The sequence below is a fragment of the Bos indicus genome, chromosome X (assembly GCF_029378745.1).
Source record: "Bos indicus isolate NIAB-ARS_2022 breed Sahiwal x Tharparkar chromosome X, NIAB-ARS_B.indTharparkar_mat_pri_1.0, whole genome shotgun sequence".
NCBI lineage: Eukaryota > Metazoa > Chordata > Mammalia > Artiodactyla > Bovidae > Bos > Bos indicus.
The window spans coordinates 18,853,192-18,862,926 of NC_091789.1; the positions used below are offsets into that span (position 1 = coordinate 18,853,192).

Consider the following 9,735-nt stretch of genomic DNA (forward strand, 5'->3'; position numbering starts at 1 on the left):
TTAGGAAAGGGGAGAAAGATCTGTACACCAAGTGAGTGGCAGAGAATGATAGTCTGCTGGTCTATCCCCTCTATAAGTGGGTGGGCATTTACTTTGCAGGGGTCCTGGAGGTGTAGGCTAACAATTCAAGTAATATGCGGGTCAGGACTTCATTAAATATTTACCTTTCCACAGTTTGTCAGGATTTTTTTTTTTTTTTTTTTGCTTTGCTTTGCTTTGCAGGTGTTGCTGAGACAATGCATCGTGTTTCATTAAAAATAAATTTTATTGTCTGAGTCTGACTCTTTCTTACTGTCATCTTTGAGCCTCAATTTCCACATTTGCAAAATGGGAATCAAACCTTGCTCTCAGGGATATCTCTTGTATGGTTTTTGTAAAGCACTCAGCACACAGGAGGTACGGAGGGAATTAGTACACCATTTCCAGAATATGGGAACAGAACATTGTGGCTTCATTTAGCTCGTCTCCCTACATGTCCAGACCCCCATTTCAACCAAACGTTTGTTTCCTTTCACAGGGCCAGCAAACTTCCTCAGATATTACTGGCCTTCTTGGAAACCAGCCTCATTAATCCTGCTATGATGCCAAGAGGTAGCCCAGCAACTCACACTTTGCCTTGCTCTGAGCAACTTTCTTTTCTGGCCATCTCTGACGCCTTATGCCGAAGCTGATGTGGCTCAGCACCAAGTTCAGGCACCAAGAAGGTGCTTGTTAACTGGCAGTGCCGAAAAGGTCTCTCTTTCATTGTCTGTGTAAAGTTACTTCTTTCCTGGGCAGTGGTTAATTTGTTGAAAATGTGTGGAAGAGTTTTCACAGTTGGGGTGGGGGGAAAGCGCTAAATAGAAATGTGAACTCTTCCAAGGTGCATTCAGAGACACTTCTAACCTCTAGTTTCATAGAAACCTCGGGCTCCTCTGTTGCTCTATTAGCATGGGTTTTATCCAGAAGGAGGCATCACAGAACCTGAATTTCATTCACCAAAGGTTAAAAGAAAATGCACATTTCCTTGTGATTGGAAACTAAAGTGTGTAGTCTTTAGAGGGCATGTTTAAAGACTTTTTGTTTATCCCTGTAATTGGTGAAATTACTTTAAAGCTGTGAAAGATGGGGATGGTGATAGTTTCCTACTCAGTGAAAACCTGAAGCCTGAGATACTTAGAAAAACCTGTCCTAGGCCCATGTTCCTTCACCAAGTGACATGATGATGATCAAAACTGGCTTATTTCCTAGTCAAAACAGTTGTGAAACTTAAGAATAACCGTGAGGTCTTCTTGCCCTTCCATACACACTTGTTCCCACTGCCCATCAAAGTCATCTTAGCTGACTTCATTGGAGGCAGGGGTCAAGAAAACCTAAATGGATGGTTTAGTCAGTAAATCTTCTGTGTATGGGCACTTAAAAATAAGTCACAAGGTTGAGGATTCCACAAAGGTGACTCTCAAATTGGTGACAGTCTCACAAATCAGGGCTCTCATGGAAAGAGAAGGTAATCTTTTTCTGAATTTGAGATGGAATCTGGGTTTCTGGTTCCTTTCCAGGAATTCATTCCTAGGCCAGCCATGTCACTTAGGCTCATGAGACAGTACCTCAGTGAATGTCTACTCACTCGTGGGAATGTTAATGTTCCATAAATTCTTGGTGTGAGGTATTCCTTTGGATACACACCACAAGTGGGATTGCTGGACTAGACGGTCGTTCTGTTTTTAACTTTTTGAGGGAGTTTCATACTGTTTTCCATAGTAGCTGTACCAATTTAGTCTTGAACTAAATGAGTTTCGTGAGCGGTTCTCAGCCACTTTTGATTGTCGGTTCTTTTCAGGAGAAGTACTGGAGAGATTAGGGGCTCAAAGGGGAAAGCACGCCCCTGATCAGGAAAGATGGAATGACTGACTACATACGGACCTTCGTTGGGGTTCCTAAAGCCTAGAGGTGGGGAAGGGGCCGGGAAGAGTGACCCTCTATAGAGCTGCTCTCAGAGCACAAGGAGAAAGCTGGACAGGAGGACATAGGCCCTCAGTGTGAAAGGTGCATTGGACTTTCTGTGGTCAAAAGTGTCTGCTACCTATTTCTCAGTCCCTGGTACTGCCTGGGATCATTGTAGCATGGGGACTGAAGATAATAGTGCACATCGCTGAGTGTGACATGAGAGTGGATTACTTTGTGGCAAAGGTGAGACTTTGATGATGAAGGCTTTACCCTATGTTACAGCATTCCTCAGAATTTTGGAGTTCACTGTTAGGGATGTTCTTGTGTTCCTGCTTCAGTCTATGCACTGCCTTAGGCTGTCAAAAGCATCTGGGGAAAGGTGAGCTTTCCCCCTCCTATACTGTGGCCTAGAGCAGTAGTCTGAGAGAGTCTCCCGGGAGGTGCCCACTGATGGTGACTACACTTGGTTGAGTAGACCACTCAACTCTTCTGTTGGGACTACCTGTGGCCATAAAGAGGCACATGAAAGTGAGCTGCTGTTGCTGGTGTGTTCTAGTGATCTAGCAGCCAGACACTTCTTCCTTCAACACTCACACACCTCAGGTGCCTTGGTAAACTCCTAAAGGAGGCGCATATTGGCAACGGCAGCATGTGGGGCATGGGAAATGTTGAGTCAGGGGCAGAAGTTGGCGGTAGCCTGATGTCAGAATTCTGTGCCTTTGTGCAGAGCGAGGGCACATTGGGATTCCCGAGGAGTCCCAACTCTGTAGGAATGTGGTTGGAACTTTCCACGTTCACTTTCTGCACTCTTCCACTGAGCACACTCTGCACATTGTGTGGAAGAAAGAGGTCCGATGGGTCTTGTCAATGAACTGTCCATGAATCCGGGGCCATTTGCTTCTTTCTGCGCATATGCCGATGAGCCTGGATGTCCAGGAACCTCTGGGGTCAGGTGCCCCAGCTGGAGCATGAAGCCCTTGTATTCCTCTTGCTGGAGAGGGCTACACCCCCAGGCTGTGGCTCTCTCTCCCCTCTGTGTGTCTGCTAGAAAGCCTTTCTAGCAGAAAGGCTGGCTGCTGGTGGCTTCTCTTCCATTTGGGTCTTCCTGTTGATGGGGGTGACATTGCCTCAAGGGGCCTTCTCTGCATTCTGAAGGAAGAAAGTGGTGTTGGTACAACAGTGGAGGGACAGTTCTGCATTGTTTGTGGTGGTGTGCTACTGGAGTCGGGGAGAGGAAAGGGGAGCTCAATGTGGGGAGGGAAAAGGTCCCATGGTTTCCCCATTTCAGGCTTTTGCTTTCTCTTGATTAGGGAAATTTGGGCCCAGCAGGGCTATGAGGAGGAGGCTCTGAGAGTATAAGGAAAGACTGACAGTGGGGAGGACAACGGTCTCTGGTGTGACGACTGTGGTGGGCATTGTGGGTTCAGGGCTCTTTTCCTGTCTCCTTTCTCCATTCTTGTGGCCTTCCTTTGGGTTAGCACAGCTGAGGGACAGAAGATAATAATGGACCCTGATGGGTATACTATAAGAAAATACGGGTTTCTTGTAAACTAGGACATTTACTACGGGAACAGGATTATTGTCCATTTTCCCAAGTGAATTGTGATTTTGTCTGCAAGTGAAGGCTTGGCTGTCTCTTCCTTGTTCTGTGTGGCCTAGACCCGTGGAAAACAGCTGTTGTGGAAGGGGAGCTCTCTGTCCTGCTGTACTGTTGCACAGTATGTAATCTAAGGGAGTTCTGAGAAGGAACTGCTGTTGCTTACACTATTGATTGTTTTTCTGCAGCGATATTTTCTGCCCTTTTCCTGTAGCTTTATGGGCTCTTGGTCACTGCTTTTGCTGCCAGGTCCCTGACGGAACACTCTTGGTTTCTCAGATTACCAAGAGGCTTATTTAACTTACAGAAAAGATTTGCATACATTGCAGAGAGTCAGAGATGGCAACCCATTTCCTGGAGAATCCCAGGGACAGAGGAGCCTGGTGGGCTGCTGTCTACGGGGTTGCACAGAGTCAGACACGACTGAAGTGATTTAGTAGCAGCAGAGTCAGACAAAGAACTGACCCGTATTCCACCGTTTTTTAGGAAAGGCAAGAAAGAATGTCTTGTCCCTTTTCAGCATGAGCAGTTTCATTTTCCTTATTTTAGTTTCCCTTACAATGTGCTCCCCGTGAGATACCCCTGGGTATCTTCACCCTCCCTCCAAGTGCTGATTCCAAAGTCCTAGCCATAGTCAGACCTGTGCAGAGAACTTCCTCAAGAGGAACTTGTGGAAAGAGCTCCTGAAGGACAAGTAAAAAGTATGAGCAACTGCTTATCCTCTAGGAGCTTTTTACCCATACATATGTCCTCAGGGGGAATTCTCTGTGATCAATAGGATCACTCAGGATGAGGATTAAAACCACAAACCTTGTTTAGAGATGGTTTAAATCGCTCTGCTGATGTCAGCAGTCTGCTTGCAAGTGGAGCTGAACTTCATCTCTCACCATCCCTTTCTCAAGAGCTCTGAAGGAGCAGAGATTTGATCTCCAATTGGCAGAGGGCCGATTTCTGTGTCTTGTGGTGCACAGGACCTGCTCGAATATTTGGTAGGAGGCAAGGACTCAGATCCTGCAGAGTTTTAGTTATGGAATTGTAGTGTGCAGCTCTGTCCAAAAGAGTGGACAGAATGAGCAAAATAGGTGCATTCCTGTACAATGTGAATGGTCTCTTCATCCGTCTGGACTTGAATTTGCCCTCCCAGTCCACTATGCTGACTCCAGCACACACACAAAATGGGTTACTGAGCGTCGCCAGCCAGGCCACCTCACAGTTTAGATTTGGGTTGGCTTTCTGAGCTTCCTTCGCCTCTCCTTATTCATGTGCAAGCCTACTGTCCTACTTCTCATCAGCTTTGGAAAGGAACAGCAGTGGGATCACTTCAGTGAATCCTAAGGAGATTCACTGGTTTACTCAGCCTCTCCCAATCAGTCAGACAGAGCACCTTCCAGAATGCTGAAAGGCCTGTTGTAGATTTTCCTCTAGTAGATTGTCAGAGTACTGAGCTACAGGATATAGGATATAGTTAAAGCTAGGAACCAAGCACCTGGGCATCTCCTCCGGACCCCAGAACTGATGTGTACTGGAAAGGTTAAGAGGGTAGATCTTACTCAGTCATGTTTTTATTACCATATAACAATAAATTACGAAGGTGGAATGAAACTTCAGAGTGGATGGGTGTGTTTATGATATAGATTATGGAGATGCTTTATGGATGTAAACTATCTCCAGACTCATTAGATTGTATACCTTAAATGTGTACTTTTTTTTTGTATGGCAGTCATTCCTCATACCTCAATGAAGGGGTTTAAAAACATAATAAAAAAGACTCTTCCATGATCACAAATGAATGCCCACCCCCAAGTGTTTTTAGACTTTAGAACTGAGAGGGAAGACTGTTTCTCCTTGGGGAAATGGGTAATGCCATTTACAGCTTCTGTGTTCTGGTTTTGCCTTGGTTTTTCTATGGATACATAGTATTTGCATTAGTGGTGTATAAGGTTAACCTTTAGTCCGTAGGGTTTTGAATTTCATAGAATCACAGCAGTTCTACAGAAGTCGTCAACTTCATGTGGAGGACTTCGGCTCAAGGAGTGACCCTGTGACATCAGCGAGTGGTCATTTGACCAGAAATTGACTTTGGGTATTGTGCCTTTGGGAATGGCTTGGACTTTGGGTTGTTTTCATTTTCTGTAATATATGCTTTTGTGCTTACTCAAGAAATCTTTAAAAATTGTGTACCCATGGGGGCATGTCAACATGTGTGTGCGCTGTATTTGTATTCCACAGGGTGGAAGGCCCTGTCTCAGGCTCATTGGTCTCTCTAGCAGGCCTCTTTTTCTCTCAAACCTTCCCACAGCCTTCTATTTTCTGTGTCACCGAGTTTCCTGGCGAAGCTACTTGGTTTGGTATACTTTTCATCTTATCCTATTTGAGCCAGTAATACTTTTGCTATAGTTTGGGACTAGACCCACAAGAATGAGTGAGAGCCTGCAAAGGTTCACTAGTAACCTTTACTGAAGAGAATGTAAAAAGACATACTGTTGGGACTTCCCCAGCAGTCCAGTGGTTAAGACTCCGTGCTTCGAATATAGAGGGGAGGGGTTCAATCCCTGGTGGGCGAACTAAGATCCCACATGCTTCATTGCATGGCCAAAAAAAAAAAAAGAGAGAGAGAGAAAGACATACTGCTGAGTTTCCCTGAGCTAGCCTCATTTCTGTGTCTTTAAAATGTATTTGTTGCTTAAGTTTCTTGTATTTTGTTAAATACTTGTGTTCTGCCAATAAAATCCATTTGCTTCAGAAGATCTCACTTGTATGTGTTTCTTACTCACAATGAACACCAGCATGATCAGGGAAGCTGCGGCTCTCTCATGGGCATTGTCACCTGAACCAGGGCGGAGCATTAAGCTCTGAAGGCTGATGTGTTAAGAACAGGAGTGGGTGGCAAAGGGATGGGGTCTCCAGGCCATGCTAAAAGTTCCCCTCTTTGTTAAGCTCCCCCCTTTGTTCAGGGAAGTATTCCCCTTAATGTTAGTCAGTCATTCATGTCCGACTCTGTTCGACTGCATGGACTGTAGCCCGCCAGTCTCCTCTGTCCATGGGATTTTCCAGGCAAGAATACTGGAGTGGGTTGCCATTCCCTTCCCCAGGGGATCTGCCTGACCCAGGGATCGAACCCTGCTCTCCTGCATTACAGGCAGATTCTTTATCATCCAAGCCACCTGGGAAGCCCAATCCCCTAAAGGTAGCAGGTGATCTAACACCTCCCTATGAGAAGTGATACTTTTAGCCACTTCATGAAGGCCATGAATGCATATTTGGGGATCGTGGAGAAATCTTCTGATATTCCCAAGGGCAAGGAGAGGTAGGGTGACCAGCATGGTTTCAGAGAAGATTAGTTGAGAAGTCAGTAGGACCAAACTAGAAGCAGCAAGCACACAATTAATTCCTGCTGAAGCCTGCATTAGAATCTCGGTCCCTTGTGCCTGAGACATCTTTTATTATGCCACACCATTAGGTCTTATAAAGATTTTGTAATAGCAGAATTAAATTAGCTAAGTGGGTAGAGTTTTTTGGCATTGTTTATTCTTTAAACATATGGATACACTTTCCAGTTCTAACTGGAATTAGAAATGCAATTAACTAAAATTGCAGGTCTTACGTATAACTTACCAAGTTTAAACATTTCAGCAGGGACTTCCCCGGTGGTCCAGTGGCTGAGACTCCATGCTTCCAATGCAGGGGGCCCATGTTCGATCCTTGGCTCGGAAAATAGATTCCACATGCCACAAATAAGACCCAGCGCCGCCAAATTAGTAAATATGAAAAAAAAAAAAAAAAACATTTTCCCAGCAAATAGCCCTACTGTGGTCAGTTACACCCCCCCCCCCCCCCCATCCCCACAGGAAAGGAGAGTAAGACTGGCAGTGTGTTCTGCCTGTAGTTCTTCAGGGTGGCTGGGTGTCATAAAGATCTTGGGCTGAAGGTGGCAGCAATTCTGTTCTTGCCGTTCAGTCTAGAGGGCCTCAAGCTTCAGTGTCTCATTTCCTGCCCCAGAGGTTCATCAGGATGCAAAGCTCAGATCACTTCTCTTTTTCTCTAATTGCAGCTGGAACTTTGTATCCCTTAATTATCCTCTCCTGCTACAGAACGAGTGTCACAAAAGACTGTAAGCCATCTCCCATTGGCCCTATTTCAGGTCAGTGGGTATGATTTTACCTGAGGCATTTGCATTTAGACTGCCAAACACCATGAAATCCCACTACCATTCTGATCTTAATTGACACACCAAGCCTCACCTGCGGTTTCCATGGAGGCGGGCCCAGGGCCGGGGTGGGCAGGGCTGAGAGCCCTACTGGCGCCTGCGCAGGCCCTGCGCTCAAGAGCAGATGGTTGCAAGTGCGCAGGCGCAATGTGGAGGCGGAGCTAGGACTGAAGGGGCGGGAGAAGAGGGCTGCGGATGGGCGGGGCTAATGGCCATAAGGAGGCGGGATCAGAAACGAGGGGCAGGGCCTAGGTTTCCCCAGGCGGGCAGTGGGTGAAGGGCAGGGGCCAGGGCCCAGGACTCTGCATCTTACAGGATGGGGGCGAGGCCCTCTGCACTTGGAGCAGAGGAGTCAGCCAGGTGCCCACCCTCCCTGCTGAGCCCGCCACTCACTTGGCCTTCTGAGTTCCTTGGCTTGCATGAGGTTCTGTGAACACATTTCCCTGCTTATTCATGCATCTCTCAGACAGATTATTGGCACCTACGCTGCAGATGTTGCCTGCATCATTAATGGGAAAGCCCCAAACACTAGCCAGCATAATCCAGAGCTGCATGTTCAAAGAGTGCACCGTGACCAGGGAATGTAAGCAAGGTTGAATGCTAAGAAATCTCTTAATTTTCTATATTAAAAGACTGAAAGAAAATAATCATCTGGTCATCTGCATCAGCTTTGAAAAGATAAAAATGAAGGGGTATCTGATGTTACCAGAGGCATTTGCTTTTAGTCTATTACCAATACCAGAAAATCAAATTAACACTCAGATCATTAAGTTACTTTCTCTGACATCATCATCACATATATGCACATAATTCACTGTTTACTTAGGGCAATGGCACTCCAATTTCTTTCACAAATCATGTGTTTTTATGAGACAGTGCTACAGGTCAGCCTCCCTGGATACCCACAACAGCTCAACCCGAAGGGGATGTGACTCTTGTTCCAAATGAAAATATGTAATTAACTCACCTGTTTGGAGTTGGGATTTTAGTTGAACTCTTACTTAATATATTGCATATATATAGGAACATTTAAGGGAATCTTAGTTTTTCGGAGTTTATAAGTTTACTTTAAAAAAAAAATAGGTTTGGTACTCATGAAGGTTTTCCTCACTGACTGCTTTATTGCCCCTCCCAACTCTGTTCTTCCTCTTGTCTTCTTCCCCTTTGTAAATGAGAGTTATTTTCTTCATATTGCTTAGGCCAAGCACCTTGGCATCCTCCTTGACTCCTCTGTTTCTTTCATGTCCCACACTAACTCCATCAGCAAATCCTCAGCTCTGCCTTCAACATATAAGCAAAGGGCTGCACATCCAGGAACAGGAGGAATTGCTGTGGCCTTTTTTTCAGTCAATTTACCACAGTCTGTATGTGGAAATATGAGCCAATACCTAGAAGCAGACTCCCACAAGCAGAATATGGACTCATAAAAAGCCATGAGCCAATATATAGAAACAAAGTCAGTATGGAAGGCATGTGCTTACTCAAGGTGTATGAATCCCTTCTAATCCCCTAGGGTGGACACAATCAAAAATGGGTGTAAAGGAAACATCTGCGGAATTGCAAGGGGTTAGAATTTCAGCTCAGTGTGCTCTCTCCATATCCTAAGAGGAGTAGAAAATAAATGGAATCTCCTTTCTACCTCCAGGAGGGTAGAGGAGAAAATAAGCATATAGCCCACAACTTGAATGTTGTGCAAAGTTGAGATGCAGGATTAGAGTTTGAGACCACTGTTTGGGATCAGTACAACTTTGTGACTGAAGGAAGAAATTTTCACAATTGAGGTATTGGGAAATCATTCTGGCTTATATGTGATTTAGCTTGAACTTTATGCTAACTAGAACAGCCTGTCTTATGACCTGTTTATCATGCAGTGTACATCTGCTTTAGCCCTTAAGAAAAGAATTCATTATCCAGAAGTAAAGTATGTCCACTTTGAAGGTAGGGATAAATGCTACCCTCTCCTATGATGCTTATGCTAGTATTCCTTTAAAGATAAGTTTTTCTT

At 45.2% G+C, this 9,735-nt stretch overlaps 1 long non-coding RNA gene across 1 annotated transcript; it reads right to left on the bottom strand.

The window, feature by feature from the left end:
* Nucleotides 1-246: 246 nt before the first annotated feature.
* On the bottom strand, nt 247-8,563 carry LOC139180989 (uncharacterized). The gene is made up of 3 exons (XR_011565154.1): nt 7,765-8,563; nt 7,139-7,224; nt 247-3,075 (listed from the first exon to the last, which is right to left on the bottom strand). It is a non-coding gene; the product is annotated as an uncharacterized lncRNA (long non-coding RNA).
* Between the last annotated feature and the right edge of the window lie 1,172 nt (nt 8,564-9,735).